The 15,413-nt window shown below is 41.1% G+C and overlaps 1 protein-coding gene across 2 annotated transcripts in view; it reads right to left on the bottom strand.

The window, feature by feature from the left end:
* Positions 1-14,851, bottom strand: part of Ap1g1 (adaptor related protein complex 1 subunit gamma 1) — an 85,421-nt gene extending 70,570 nt beyond the window's left edge. For both annotated transcript variants that reach the window (XM_021220805.2, XM_021220806.2), the window contains exon 1: positions 14,473-14,851. The gene's annotated coding sequence lies outside the window, so the exon portion shown is untranslated. The remainder of the gene's footprint in view (positions 1-14,472) is intronic.
* Positions 14,852-15,413: the final 562 nt, after the last annotated feature.

Genomic DNA, 15,413 nt, shown 5'->3' with positions numbered 1-15,413 from the left:
GAGAGAGAGAGAGAGAGAGAGAGAGAGAGAGAGAGAGAGAGAGAGAGAGAGAGAGAGGGAGGATTTAGCTCAGCTGGTAGAGCACTTGCCTAACATTAACAAAGCCCCAAGTTCACTTCCCAGCTCCATAAAAATCAGGCACAGGGTATATGCATGTCCCAAACAGGAGGATCAGAAGCTTGGAAATTCAAAGTCAAAGGATGGAGAAATGGTTCAGTGGTTAAAAGCAATGAATGCTTTTCCAAGGGCGCATGTTCAATTCATAATTAGCTATCACTGCAGTCTGTCCAACTGTCCTCTTTTGGCCTCCTCAGAGCCAGACGCACACATGGTACACAGACATTCATACATTCAGTCAAATAAAATAAAATTTTTTTTAAAAAAGTGCAAAAGCAAGCCTGGTCTACATGAGCCACTGGCTTTAAAAAAAATCATATTTTTCCTTTCTAATATCTTTCAGTGTCTTGGTGTTTTTCTCAGGCAATGGTGAGAGCATGGGGAGGAAGAATACTTATAGCTCCTCAGTATGAAAAAATGTGCTCATAAAAGTAAGGTCTACAGAGTTAAGGAAGGTTAGTATCAGAACATAACTGAGCCAACGAGATAGTTCAACAAATAAAAGGTGCTTTTGAATCCTACTGCCGAGTGGGTGCTGTGAATCCTACTGGGACCTGAGTTTGATTCCTGGGACCCACAATGTGAAAGGAGAGAACCAACTCCCCAAAGTTCCTCTGACCTCCTCATGTACACCACCCCAACACACACACACACACACACACACACACACACACACACACACAAATGGATGAACGAATGAATGAATGAACGAACAAACAAACAAACAAACATGTACTGGAGAATGGCTCCTGCAGCTATTCTAAAGCTATTCTAAAGGAAGTGAGTTCAGTTCCTAGCACCCACATCAGGTGGCTTAGAAGTGCCTTATCTCTAAACTCCAGGGGCTCAGACACCTCTTCTCATCTCCTCAGAAATCTGCATACATGTAGAATGCATTCACACAAACATACACTCCTCCACATAAAAAGAAATAAAAATTAAATTTTTACAAAAAAAAAAAAAATTCAGACCAAGGACCCACAGTTTTCAACTCCAGTTCCAAGGGATCTGGTTCATTTTTCTTGCTTCTGCATACACCAGGCATGTAAATGTCACATATACCATACATGCAAAACTCTTATACACATATAAATGAAGATTATTGTTTTGCTAACTATATTTGAAGAACAGGGTTAGTTAATGTGTCAGGTTTCACCTGACTCAATGCAACAGTGTTAAAAACTAACTTTATATACTCTTGTTTCCAGCTCAAAATACAACTTCCTAATATTATTCACTGTCTCAAGTTCTTCGACTCCCAAAGTAACCTCCATACAAGGCATGGCATAGTGTGCGAAACAGACAAGTAAGTTCCAATGAAGAACACAGCTCCTGTGAACTTCATTACTACAACTCTGACTCTCCGCTTGTCAGTCTGACCTGGATCATCCCTAGGTAAACTACTAAAATGGAACTTCTGGCTCTTCAAAACAAAAAAGTATATGATAGAATATGTAACCACACAGATATAGCGCCACAGCCTGTGTAGGGCAGCCAGCTGGCATTCCTCTAAGAGGTCAGAAGCTCAATTCTCCCTTAACCACAACAGCAATCCTTTCTTTCTTTCTTTTCTTTTTTTTTTTTTTTTTTTTTTTTTCTCTTTGTTTTTTGAGACAAGGTTTCTCTGTACAGCCCTGGCTGTCCTGGAACTCACTTTGTAAACCAGGCCTCAAACTCAGAAATCCGCCTGTCTCTGCCTCCCGAGTGCTGGGATTAAAGGCGTGCGCCACCACGCCCGGCTACAGCAATCCTTTCTTATGGTTAACTTATTCATACTAAAATTCAACACTGAAAATTTAAAAAAAAAAAAAAAAGGTGGTGAAAATGCAAGCACACTACCAAAGCACTGAGTAGCACTAAGATGAGTGAATAGCAGCAAAGGTCAAGCAAACAGCAATGAGTAACCAGATATCAAATGTTACACTAATAACTAAAAAGCAAGTGTTACCTTTCCTGCCCCAATATTGTTAACAAAAGGAATGTTAAAGTTCATCAGATTCTCCAAACACAACTTATAACTGTGCCTGGTATGAACATAAGTACCATTTTCCTTTTTGCTTGTCTTCTCAAGACACAGTATCAGTATATAAACTCATGGAGATCTGGGGCCTCTGCCTCCACAATGCTGGCATCAGACACCACTCCAGGCCTAGAATTTGCTTTGTTAATTAAAACAAGTTAAGGGGAACCACGAATAAAGTAAAATCATAAACATCAACTTTAGTAAGATGTCATTCATCACACAAGACTTACATAAGAGTATTAGACTATAGGATGAAAGCAGAAATATTAAAGTTATTTAATAATAAATTTTCAAGTCAGACATGGTGGCACACCTCTAATCCTAGAACATGGGAGGCAGAGTGAGGTGAACCTCTGAGTTTTAGGCCAGGCAGGTCTACAGGGCAGCCATGACTACAAGAGAAACCCTGTCTCAAAAAATCAAAATAAATAAGTAACGTGAATTTTCCTTAGCATATTCTTTATAAATCCAAGTTCTGTTACATCTGTATATCCAAGAGAAAGTTGTCCTCAGACAAATATAGCATAATATACATTTTAAGTCATTTCTAATTACTTACTTACTAGAAATGGACAGAAAAAGAGTAACAACAGTGATGAAATAAACACCTAGAATAAAAGGCAAAGGAACTGTATGAAGAAAATTATGAAATCCAAGAAATATTTATTAAAAAAGAAAAGCAAAGCTATCACCCTGTCAAACCCCCAAGATTAACACAGGAGTATAATGCAAGTCTGAGCAACGCACATCTTAGTTTTCCAAATTACTTTCAATCCAGACAATAAACATAAATGCTTATGCATAGCCGAAGATAAAAAGCACAGTAATAGCTTAACAAAAATAACTGCCTACATGAAGTTACTATGCCTTTTAAATTTCAGGACAGCATAACAGGGTCAGTAAGATGGCTCAGCAGGTAGGAGCACTTGCTGCCCAGTATGATGACCTAAGGTCAATCCCAAGGACTCAAAAAAGATCTACACACACACACACTCACACTCACACAATCACACACTCACACTCATACAAATTAATTAAAAATAGGGAGCAAAGCAAAGATACAAGGAAAAGAAACAAAACAATAGAACAGAAATGTAAAACCTAAGTGGCAACATAATTGAAAACTGAAAATGATTTCTTTAGCCCTGGCAAGCTGGCTCTCTAGAAAGTCACACAAGAACCTACACTGACATGGAAGTACTTTGTGATCCCAACATACTATTTATTGGCTGAAAAAGCATAAAGCCAGCAAGAGTTACACACTGGATTTTAGGCTGGCCTAAGCTACAGAGTAAGACGCTCTCTGAAACAAAAACATGCCCCCATATCTCACACCATTTGTTAACTCCATGTTATTCTAGGACTAAATAAACCACTCTTTTCTCAATTACTTTAATGTCACTTGTCATGTTTTACATATTTAATGTTTAGAAACATATGACATTACAAAAAACTTGCTACTGACACAGACTTGTACAACAAGCACATCTACCTGCTGGGCCACCTCACCAGGTATAAATTATGGCAACCTATTTAGAGTAATCTGACAATAGAAATAAACTAAAACAAAAAACAAAACAAAACAAAAAAAACTTTGGGGGGCAGAACAGATGGCTCAGTACTTAAGAGTACCTGTTGCTCTTTCAGAGGACCCAATATTTTAGTTCCCAGCGCCCAGGTTCAACAGTTGTAACATCTACCTGTAATTCCAACTCCAGAGGATCCAACACTTTCTTATGGCAACTTTCTCATGGGCACATGCACAACACTATACACTAACATATTAATAATAAAATCTAAAATATATTTCTGTTGAATCTAAAATCCCATGTTTGAGATTCTAGTTATAGAATTAAAAATATCAGCAAATATGGTAGCATCTACAAGTACATTTATTATAGCACTATCTATAATGACAAAACTATGGACTAAGCCGGGCGTGGTGATGCACGCCTTTAATCCCAGCACTTGGGAGGCAGAGGCAGGCGGATTTCTGAGTTCGAGGCCAGCCTGGTCTACAAAGTGAGTTCTGTTCCAGGACAGCCAGGGCTACACAGAGAAACCCTGTATCAAAAAAAAAAAAAAAAAAAAAAAAAAATTAACCAGACACGGTAAAAAAAAAACTATAGACTAAAAGCTGGAGATGGCCCAATGGTTAGGGCACTTGGGTTTGGTTTCTAGAATGACATGGCAGCTTATAATCATCCAAAACTCCACTTCAGAGAATCCAACCTCCCAGGCACCAGGCATGTCGGTGGTATACATACATACATGCCAGCAAAACATTTATACACAAAAATAATTAATTTTTTTTTATTTGTTCAGAGGAAAATATAGTCAAATAAACTGGGCTCCAGGCTATTGGATGTGGCACATGCCTTTAATCCTAGCAGAGCCAGAGACATGCCTCCATCTGAGTTTCAGGTTAGCCTTGTCTATAGAGCTTTCCAGGACAACCAAAGCTACATAGAGAAAACAGAGAGTCTAGGGTCTATCTATGCTACAAGTTGTAATGAAAACTGTTTAAAAGATCATGATAGAAATATAGCTACTGACTTCAACATGTGATGAGAAGTTTTTTATGGAGTAGCAGAGTTTGATCTTTCTTTAGTAAAAATAACTACATATGCACATTTATGTCAGCATAAGAACCAGAAACAACTGGGGGTAGAGGGTAAATGGTTTCAGTCCCCATGCACAGGAGGCAGAGGCAGGTAGATTTCTGAGTTTGAGACCAGTCTGGTCTACAGAGTGAGTTCCAAGACAGCCAGGATTACCCAGAGAAGCCCTGTCTTTAAAAACAAAACAAAACAAAAAACAACAACAACAACAACAACAACAAAACAGTATTTTAAAAAAAGACCCCAGAAACACTGAAGGGATGCCCATCCTCTAGGCAAAACAGTTGGAGAGGAACCATGGAAGAGCTGAAGGAAACCAGTAGCTTTCCTAAAATCCTTTCCATTTTGTTCACTTATTACAATAGATTACAGTTTTAATAGATTAAAAAGATGAAAAATAAAACTAGGCTTAATCGACACACCCTTAATGCCAGCATGTTGTAAGTTTGAGGCCAGCTAAGTCTACATATCAAGTCCCCGCCCAACAAGACTTACAGTGAAAAATCTGTCTCAAAAAAACAAATGAAAAATGAAAAAAAATCTCAGAATCATACAAGTATTTTATTAAAATAAAGGGAGCTGAGACTTAGAAGGCAGAGGCAGGCGGATCTCTGTGAGATCAAGGCCAACCTAGTCTACAGAGCAAGAGCAGGCCAGTCAAAGCTACAAAGTGAGTCACTGTCTCAAAAACAGACAAAACAAGAAAGGGAGTCAATAACTCATCAATGAACTACCTACCAACACATTCTCTGTTGGAAAAGAGACGGTTAAGACTGCTGTAAGACTGTTAGTTTTCTTGACAAAATGAATTACATAATAAATACTGAAAAGAAAGATGGATGGTGAGATTTCTTTACTGACACCGGAAGCCTCTGATGGATAAATCTGGAAGAGTGGTGGTTAATGTCAACTTCCAAATTAAACATCTAAATACCCAAACATTTCAAAGAAACACAGACAAGATTATTTGCTTTCTGTTTTGTTGCTGGTGTTTACACATTAGAAATAGTCCTGAAATTTTTAAAAGATGTATATTGGGAATGAAGGGTATAATTAGATTAGAAGACAGCTTGGTCTCCTACCTTGGTGTCAGGGATCAGATCAACCTAGGCCACCATGCATGTACAGCAAGCACCTTCTCTCACTGAGCAACCTCACCAGCCTCAGAAATAAATTTATAAGGTTTCAAACAAATACAGAAGGTATGGAGCTAAAAACAAAAATTTTTACTATCAATTTCAATGTAATTTTCTATGTATGGTTCTCTAGGGCAGTGTTCTGATTTGATGCTGTAAATGTCCTATTCTCTCAGTGTTACAGTGATAAAGGCTATTTTGTATATCTGAAAACAAAATTTTTTGCTGGCATCAACTCTTTCTATCACAAATAATAGACCTGCAGCAGATTCTCATAACAGGAGTCAAACCCTGACTGCTCTGGACTGGACCAATTACTATATGTAAGAGTACCTGAAGAATTCTATATTATTTTTAGTTACAGCATCCATTCTGAAGATCAAGCACTAAGTGCCAGCCATTGCATTATATGCCACAAATTTGAATTTTGATTTTCTAGAAGCTCAAAAATATAAAAACCATTTAGCATGTACAAAAAAAAAAACAACCTGTCCTGCTTCCTTGCCTGGAACAATGTTGCATTCCTATAGGAGATGGGGAAAGAAGGAGAGGAATGGGTTTTCCAGGTGGAAAAAAAGCATTACAGGACTGAAGAGTTGGCTCAGTGGTTAAGAGCACTGAATGCTTTTACAGAGGTCCTGAGTTCAAATCCCAGCAACCACCAACCACATGGTGGCTCACAACCATTTGTAATGAGAGCTGATGCCCTCTTCTGGGCCTACGCCTTTAATCCCAGCACTTGGGAGGCAGAGGTAGGCGGATTTCTGAGTTCGAGGCCAGCCTGGTCTACAAAGTGAGTTCTGTTCCAGGACAGCCAGGGCTACACAGAGAAACCCTGTCTCAAAAAACCAATCAATCAATCAATCAATCAATAAATATGAAGACCTGCCATAGTATCCTATCCCTTTAATTCTAGCACTTAGGAGGCAGAGGCAAGCAGATCTCTGTGAGTTCATGACCAATCTGGTCTACAGACTAAATTCTAGGATACCCAGAGCTACATAGTGAGACCCTGTCTCAGAGAGAGAGAGAGAGAGAGAGAGAGAGAGAGAGAGAGAGAGAGAGAGAGAGAGAGAGAACAGCAAAAGTTCAGTGTGTAAAAAAAAGTACAATCAAATAGCAGAAATAATCAGCACCTGGGCTCTGCCTATGCCCATATGCATGTGCAAATGAATGAATGAATAAATGAATAATAAATAAATAAATAAGATTTCCTCCTTCCCTTTTCCCTCTTGCTCAGGCCCCGCTCGCTCCAGCCCACAGGTTTGTTTCTCATTACGAATGGTTGTAAGCTACCATTGGTTGCAGGGATTTGAACTCATGACCTCCAGAAGAACAGTCAGTGCTCTTAACCTCTGAGCCATCTCTCCAGCCCAATAAAAAAGATTTTTAAGCAGCAAAGATATGTTGATACTCCCAGGAAAGGTTCTTTCTTCTTAAAACTGTTTTGTTCCTCAATAATCATACCAAAACCTAATATTTACAAAGATTCAATTAACTCTATACACTATACTTATTTTTTTAGTTTTCCAAATCATCTCAAATCAGTATTTTCATATTTTTAAAGATATTTTCAAATATTTCAAAGCATGACAAGAGAAGTCTTGTATGAAGACTTTTTTAAAAAGGAATTTAAACACTAATTTATCTTCTTTTTCTTTAGCTTTAAACTGAATTTATTTTTATTTTCATTTTTATTTTTGGTTTTTCTGTGTAGCACTGGTAGTCCTGGAACTCCCTCTGTAGACCAGGCTAGTCTCCAACTCAGAGGTGCATTTGTCTCTGCCTCCTGAGTGCTGAGATTAAAGGCATATACCACCAAGCCCAGATCAAGTCTAAGATTTCTTAATAGTGAGAATTTAAAAATATCTTCCCTAACTTTAAGCTGTAAGAACACAACTGGAACTCTTCTTACAACCAAATAGTACAGATCATCTAGTCTTTGGTTGGTTGGTTTTGATTTTCAAGACAAGGTTTCTCTGTGAAGCCCGGGTACTGGGTTTAAAGACATATGCCGCCATGCCCAACCTATTTTATTGTAATCTTTTTTTTAAGGTTTTTATTTTTAATTGTAGGTGTCCATCTGTGTGGGGATGTACAGGTGAGAGCAGTTGCCCATGGAGGCCAGAAAAGAGTGTCCAAACCCCCTGAAGCTGGAGTTACAGATGGTTGTGAGCCACCTGATGTGGGCGCAGGGAAATTAACCAGGGTCCTCTGCTATAGCACACCATCTTAATTAACTACTGAGCCAATTCACCAAGCCCTCCTCTATGCCCATCCTAATTTAACCCAAAGGTTTATAAAGAAAAGAGAACAAAGTTAATTCACAGTTTCAAGGATGCCTGATCATATCTCCCTTATATCTGTTAGTTCAGAAATCGGTAATATTAACTTTGAAGTGTGGGACAGGCTAGAAAGTCTGGGATGCTCAGTAAAGCAGGCACTCAAGGAGAGACAAAACACAAACTGAAGTTAGCAAAGCAACTGCCACCTATTAAGCAAAAGTGACCATTGTGTGCTAGCAACAGGAAAGGGGGAGAAAAAATTATTGCCTCTGGGATACATTTAATTATTCACAAAGTACAAGGATCTCATATATTTTCTTCATCTTAGACAAAATAATTTTCTTCTTAACCTACCCTTCTATGACAATGCTTCTAACTTGTTAATTTTATTTCCCAATGGTTTCAGTAAGCACTAAAGAGCTAACTGTCCAAGAGCTTAGTGAAAAAGCATTTCTCACGCCAATCATTTCACCCTAATCTTTGATATTAAAGTGCTAGCTAATGCTGATTCAACAACTTTGACAAGTGAAGTGTTATTTTCCTGATCGCTAAACCTTTCACACTTACATTTTCCTAGCAACCAAAACTCATGCCAAATTATTTTGTATTATTCCTTCGGGGACGAAAAAGCAGCTTGCAGGTGTTTTCAAGGAGAAATTATATTCCTTTTTTCCACTTTTCTCTTCCCTGTCCTCATTGAAATGAAAATTTCTACACACACACGCGCACACACACACACACACACACACACACACACACACATATATTGGAAAAATCCTAAGAACAGATTTCCAAAACATACAAGCCAAGAAATATGAATTTATATAACCCCATATACCCTCTTTCTGTTGCGGCTGTTGTTACGGTTATATATGGAGTCCAGTTTTGAAGCTTGCCATAGCAGGCATTGAATTTCCTATGCAGATCAGGCTGGCCTAAAATTTGCAATGATCTTTATACCTCTGCTTCCTGTATGCTACATTACAGGCAAAAACTACCATGCCCAGCTTTACATGGTCTCTTAATTCTAAAATTGCTTGCTACTACTTTAAATATCCTGCCTAAGAAACGGAGGAAGATGGATCCTGAAAGCAAAGGCCTGTAATCCAAGGTTCAGGGAGGCTGAAACTAAAAGCTTGTGGGTTTAAGGCCACCCTAAGATACACAGTAAGACCTGTTTCAAAACCGAACAAAAGGGTGCTGGAGACATAGTGAGTAGGTAAGAGCAAGAGAACTCTTAAGCATCCACATGACAGCTCATAACTGCTCTAACTCCAGTTCTAGGACTTCTGACACTCTCACACAGACACATATGCAGGCAAAACACCAATAAACATAAAATAAAAATCAATTATTAAAAATATTTTTTAAAAGGGGGGGACCAGGGAGATGTTTTAGCAGTTAAAAGCACTTGCTAAGCAAGATGATTTGAGCTCACTCTTCAGAACCTATGCACAAGCCTATTTTGCTCATCTGTAACCCAAGATGTAAGGCAGGAACAGAAGAGACTACCTCAACAGGGAAGCAGGTAAGAACCTTCAAAAGCTGCCCTCGGAAGGCTTGAGAGACGGCTCAGAAGTTAAGAGCATTGATTGTTCTTGCAGAAGACCCTGGTTTGATTCCCACCACTCACATAGCGACTCACAACTGTCTGTGTAACTCCAACTTATGGCCTTCATGGGTACCAAGTTTACACATGATGCCCAGACATCATACAAGCAAAACACCAACACAAATAAAATACAATTTTTGTTTAAATTTAAGTTATCTTCTGACCCCCACACTCTCCACAGTGTAAATATGCAAGAACTCACAAGTACATGCACAAAACTCATAAAATTTTAAAATATAAAGTGATTAAATGGATAAAAGTAATGGAGATTTAAAAAAAAAAAAAAAAGCTAAAATCAAGACCTGAAAACAAGTCATACAGCATTAAGATTAAAACGCAGGCCAGGTGCGACTGCACATACTTTGATCCTAGGAAGGAGACTTAGGCAGTCAAAACTCTTGAGTTCCAAGCCAGTGTGGTCTATATATTGTGTCCAAGACAGGAAGAGGGCTACATAGAGAAATCCAGCCTTAAAAAAAAGAGATTAGGGCTGGCGAGATGGCTCAGCGGGTAAGAGCACTGACTGTTCTTCCAAAGGTCCTGAGTTCAATTCCCAGCAACCACATGGTGACTCACAACCATCCATAATGAGATCTGACGCCCTCTACTGGTGCGTCTGAAGACAGCTACAGTGTGCTTATATATAATAAATCTTTGGGCTGGCGAGAGCAGGGACCAAGTAAGTGGGGCCAACCAGAGTGAGCAGAGGTCCTAAAATTTAATTGCCAATAACCACATGAAGATTCACAACTATCTGCACAACTACAGTGTACTCACATACATAAAATAAATATTTTTTTAAAAAGAGATTAATCAAAATAAGATGCAAACACCTAACTTAAAGAGATGGATGGATGGATGGATGGATGGATAGATAGATAGATAGATAGAGTAGATAGATTTGATAGAACAGATAAGTAGGTAGGCAGGTAAACAGATAGATAGGAAGGATAGAGAGGAAAGATAGACAGAAAGGCAGACAGACTGACCGACTGGTTGGTTGATTGATTGATTTGGACCAACACACACCTGGAGGCCAGAGTCAGATCCCTGAAACTGGAGTCACAGTCAATTGTCAACCCCCATGTGGGTGCTGGGAACCAAACCCTGATCTTCTGGAATAGCTGTGAGTGCTCTTAACCATTCATCTATTCATAAAGGTTTTATTTTTACATTCTCTTCAGCTAAATCTAAGAGTTTAAGTTTTAATCAGTTATGTTCCATTATATACACAAAAATTTAAGTCTCTATCAAATGCAAAAGGGATTAAACATTTTGAAATCTGTCTTGATATGTAGATTCCAATTCAACTTTTCAAATTAAAAATAACTTTTGGCTGGGCAGTGGTGGCACACGCCTTTAACCCCGGCACTTGGGAAGCAGAGGCAGGCGGATTTCTGAGTTCATGGCCAGTCTGGTCTACAAAGTAAGTTCCAGGACAGCCAGAGCTACACAGAGAAACCCTTTCTCTAAAAAACCAAAAATAAATAAATAAATAAATAAAAATAGAATAACTTTTGAAAGAACTCATTTGACCTTTATGCCTACATAAGAATTTTTTAAATGATTCATTTAAACTATTTGGGTTTTTATCTGCTTTGTATACTACTTAGTTTAGTTTAGTTTTTTTGATTCTGACTTTCTGGGAGGTAGGGTAGGATAGAACCTACAGCTTCAAGTATAAGCTAGCACTCTACCAGGGAGTTATATCCCACTACCTAAGAATAAAAATAAGCCTGGGTTAAATACCAGCAAGGCATTATTGGAAATTTCTATATTTTAGTTTCATTCTAAAACTCACTCAGATTATATGGTTACTGTCAGCAAAACAGACTGGATCAAAAAACTCATTTACCTTTGCCAAAGAAAATGAATGGAACCAGACAAAATACATCCCTTGGAGCAGCATGTGCCTGCAGCCCCAGCAATGGGAAGATAAGTGAAGTACACAAGTTCCAGGCCAACCTGAGCTACATAGGAAGACTGTCTCCAAAACCAAAAGCTGGGCCAGTGCTGGTGGCACAGACCTGTTAACCTCAGCTACTCAAATAAGGTAGGAGGGTCACAAATTAAAGCCAGCCAGAGCAACTGAGCTAAAACCATGTTTCAAAAAAAAAAAAAAAAAAAAAAAAAAAAAAAAAAAAAAAAGGTCAGAGGACATGTGCTGGGGGGTCGTGGAGATGGAAGGAAATAAATGGAAGTTTACTATGTTAACTTGTTAAGGAAATAAATGGAAGTTACAAATGTTAACTTCTAGTGCAATTCTCAACAGCCAAGNGAAGACTGTCTCCAAAACCAAAAGCTGGGCCAGTGCTGGTGGCACAGACCTGTTAACCTCAGCTACTCAAATAAGGTAGGAGGGTCACAAATTAAGGCCAGCCTGAGCAACTGAGCTAAAACCATGATAAAAAAAAAAAAAAAAAAAAAAAAAATAGGCAGGGGACAGGGGCTGGGGGGTAGGGGAGAAGGAAGGAAATAAATGGAAGTTTACTATGTTAACTTGTTAAGGAAATAAATGGAAGTTACAAATGTTAACTTCTAGTGCAATTCTCAACAGCCAAGACAAAGTAGACATTCATATATGTGCTCATCAGTGGTACACAGAACAGCACTTTGCTAATAATTTGTTTAGCAAAAGGGTACTTTCTCAAGGTAAACTGCAAATCATCTAAGAATGAATGACATTTAAATCCCAGGATGTTAAACCATAACATGAACTGAGTTAAATAACTTTGATAGTTCTCTCAAAAAGTGAACTCAAAAACTGAAAATTTCAGCATACAAGGAGACACAAACCCCGAGTTCTTTTTAAAGCAAAAGAAAAGGGAACAACTTCGGAGCAACACACAGAACTCATATCTGACAAGAACTAACATAGCTCTGAAGGAGCTTCTCAAAACAAATGACAAGAGCACAGACTATCTGCACTGAAAATACCTGTAAGAATTTATCTGTACTCACATTTCAAAAGCTTAATAAGAATAAAGCGGCATCACAGGGCTGGAGAGATGGCTCAACAGTTAAAAGCACTGACTGCTCTTATACAAGACGTGGGTTCAGTTCCCAGAACCCACACGGCAGCTCACAACTGCCTAGAATTCCATTCCCAGAGGATCCAAAAACCCTTTTCTGACTTCCACTGGAACTGAGTGTGCACGTGATACACACATAAAAAAATAAATGTTCAAAAATGTTAAATAGAGCATCAATATAAAGTTTACAACTATTGAGAGATTTGACTTGGTTCAAGTTATAAACTTAGGTTTTGAGTCACTTGTGATCTCAAAGAAGTCATTCTCTTTTGCAGATGCAAAAACCTAGGCTGAGAAAAAACGGGGTGGGGGGGTGATTCAACCACACTCACCTAACTTGAAATGTAGGAAATAACCAGTGAATTATTGTGAAATGTTTTTTATTCCCGCATACTGGTCTGAAGACATACTTTAAGAACAGAATTAATGAAGCTACCATTACTTTGAGGATCCACAGGTTTCAAATCAAACCTTAAGAAGTTTATAGTCTGGCAAATACTCCAGGCAACGGTGGAAATGGATGCTTAAAACCTAACTAGTCTGAGAAAAGTCAACATAGGAAGTCAGCAGCGTTCATTACTATACAAACACCTGAGGGGTGCGGTCACTACGAGACCATTCAGCTCGCTCTTCGGTTAACTAATCCCTATAGGAACCAAAAAAGTTATCTTCCTTTCTACCTACGTCAGATTATTATTCTCCAAGGGCAGCTTTCCATGCTCAAGCAAATATAACGCTAAAAGAAAAAAAGTATCAGTAAGCACCCCAAAGCTCAGCTTTCAGAACAGAAAGGACATGCAGAAAGAATTTTCACAGCTCCTTCGCACCCAAAGCCGCTTGGCCTGCTTTAAACCCATTTACTGCTGAAATACACCCTAGGGTGGTTCGACGGCTCTCCGACACCAAGCCCTAACTGGGAAGCAGAACCGACAGTTCCAGGCAATGAGGAAGAGTCTGAGAATTACTAGAAACCGACGCCCGCAGAACCGAGAGTTGGGATTGGAGAGTGAACAGTCCGATCTCAGGTGAGTTCTTTAAAAGAAAAGGAGAAAGAAAGAAGACGAAAAGGGCGAAAATGTTTGTGGACCAGAAGTTAGTTGGGAGGTGAGAGGGAGGCAAGGCCGATGTCCGACTCTCAGTGGACGGCACTGCAGGGACCAGGTGGCATTGCCCCCTGCGTGGGAAATGCTCGGAGTTCTCAGCTCTGACCCGAGTCCCCAACGCAAGAACGCGGATACGTGGCTCCGAGAGAGGACACGCGGGGGTGGGGCCCGGGTCCCCGCTACATCCTGGGCTCCCCGAACCGAGCGAGCTTTCAAAGGAGCCTCGCAGCCTGAGAAAGTCAATGGGTCCAAGGAGGCCTGCAGCGGCCGGACAACGCCGAGGGAAGGGGAAAGCGACCGCGCACGGCAGCTCCGCCTCTGAAGAGCCGAGGGTCGGCCCGCAGGGAAGTCCGAGCAAGCCCGGGGCTCCCGGGTCCCTCCTGCCCCGAACCTGGGTCCTCCTCACCCCCCCAACCCCACCACCACCACCACCACAGGCTGAGCCCGGACCCCCGGGACTGACAGGAGGTTTCCGGCCAGACGTTCGCGGCCGCGGCGGAGCCCGAGAGCCGAGCCGCCCTCGGGGCCGCGAGGGACACTCACCGGCCCGAAACCTCGAAGGAAACCAGCAGCTTCGGGGGCGGCGGCGGCGGCAGTGGCAGCAGGAACCGAACATCCAAAATGGCGGCTCCCTCGGCCTCAGCACCGCGACCGCAGGCGGAGGGATCCCGGGCGCGGAGGGCGCCTCGATCTCCCTCCTCGCGCTTCCCCGGGAGACGCCGCTCCCCCGGCTCCCTCTCGCCGGCCGCCCCGCGTCCCTCCGACTGCGGCCCGTGCCGTCTCCCGCCCCGGATGAGCCGAGGACCCGGCTCCCGCCGAGGACTATTTGCCGAGGAGGAGGCGACTGCGCCTGGCAGAGCGACGCAAAGCGTAGCAAGGGTCGGGGCTGTCACTGATGACGCTCGACGCCGCTGCCGAGTCACCGCTGCGAGGAGCCTGAGGTGGGACGCTCCGGCCCGGCCCCGGAGCTGTCGCACTTTTGGTTCCGCTCGGGGGGCGGGGGAAGCTGTGCAGCCAGGAAACGGTGTGGGGGTGGGGTGTCACCTGAGGTGGGCGGAGCTCAGCGAGGTGGCTGGGGAAGACAGAGAGGAGAGGCCTGGGGCAAGCGCATAGACGTGGTGTGGCCAGTGTTTAGTCCCAAAGGATTCCTAAATGGTTCTCGTTGACCAGTGGTTTCTGTTCAACATTAGAAGCATGCTCAGACTGGCATTGGATTCTAGGGTTTTATGGTATCTTCATAATTTTTCTTTTTTTCTTTCTTTCTTTCTTTTTTTTTTCTTTTGCAAAAACAGGTAAAAAGATAAAACCTAAGAATGGATTCCTAGCACAGCACCACCGCCTTGTGCGTCAATCTCACCTACGATCCAGTCCCCTCCTGTGGGGGGGGGGGGGAAGAATCTGGACAAATGGCAGCTAAAACTCTTTCAGAATAGGTTTTCCATCTATGATTGAATGAACTAATGACCCGAAGCAAAGAAAGTCTA

The sequence above is a fragment of the Mus pahari genome, chromosome 20 (assembly GCF_900095145.1).
Source record: "Mus pahari chromosome 20, PAHARI_EIJ_v1.1, whole genome shotgun sequence".
In the NCBI taxonomy this organism is placed as follows: domain Eukaryota; kingdom Metazoa; phylum Chordata; class Mammalia; order Rodentia; family Muridae; genus Mus; species Mus pahari.
Note: the sequence above shows the minus strand (reverse complement) of the source record. Positions and strands in the feature narration are given on the sequence as shown.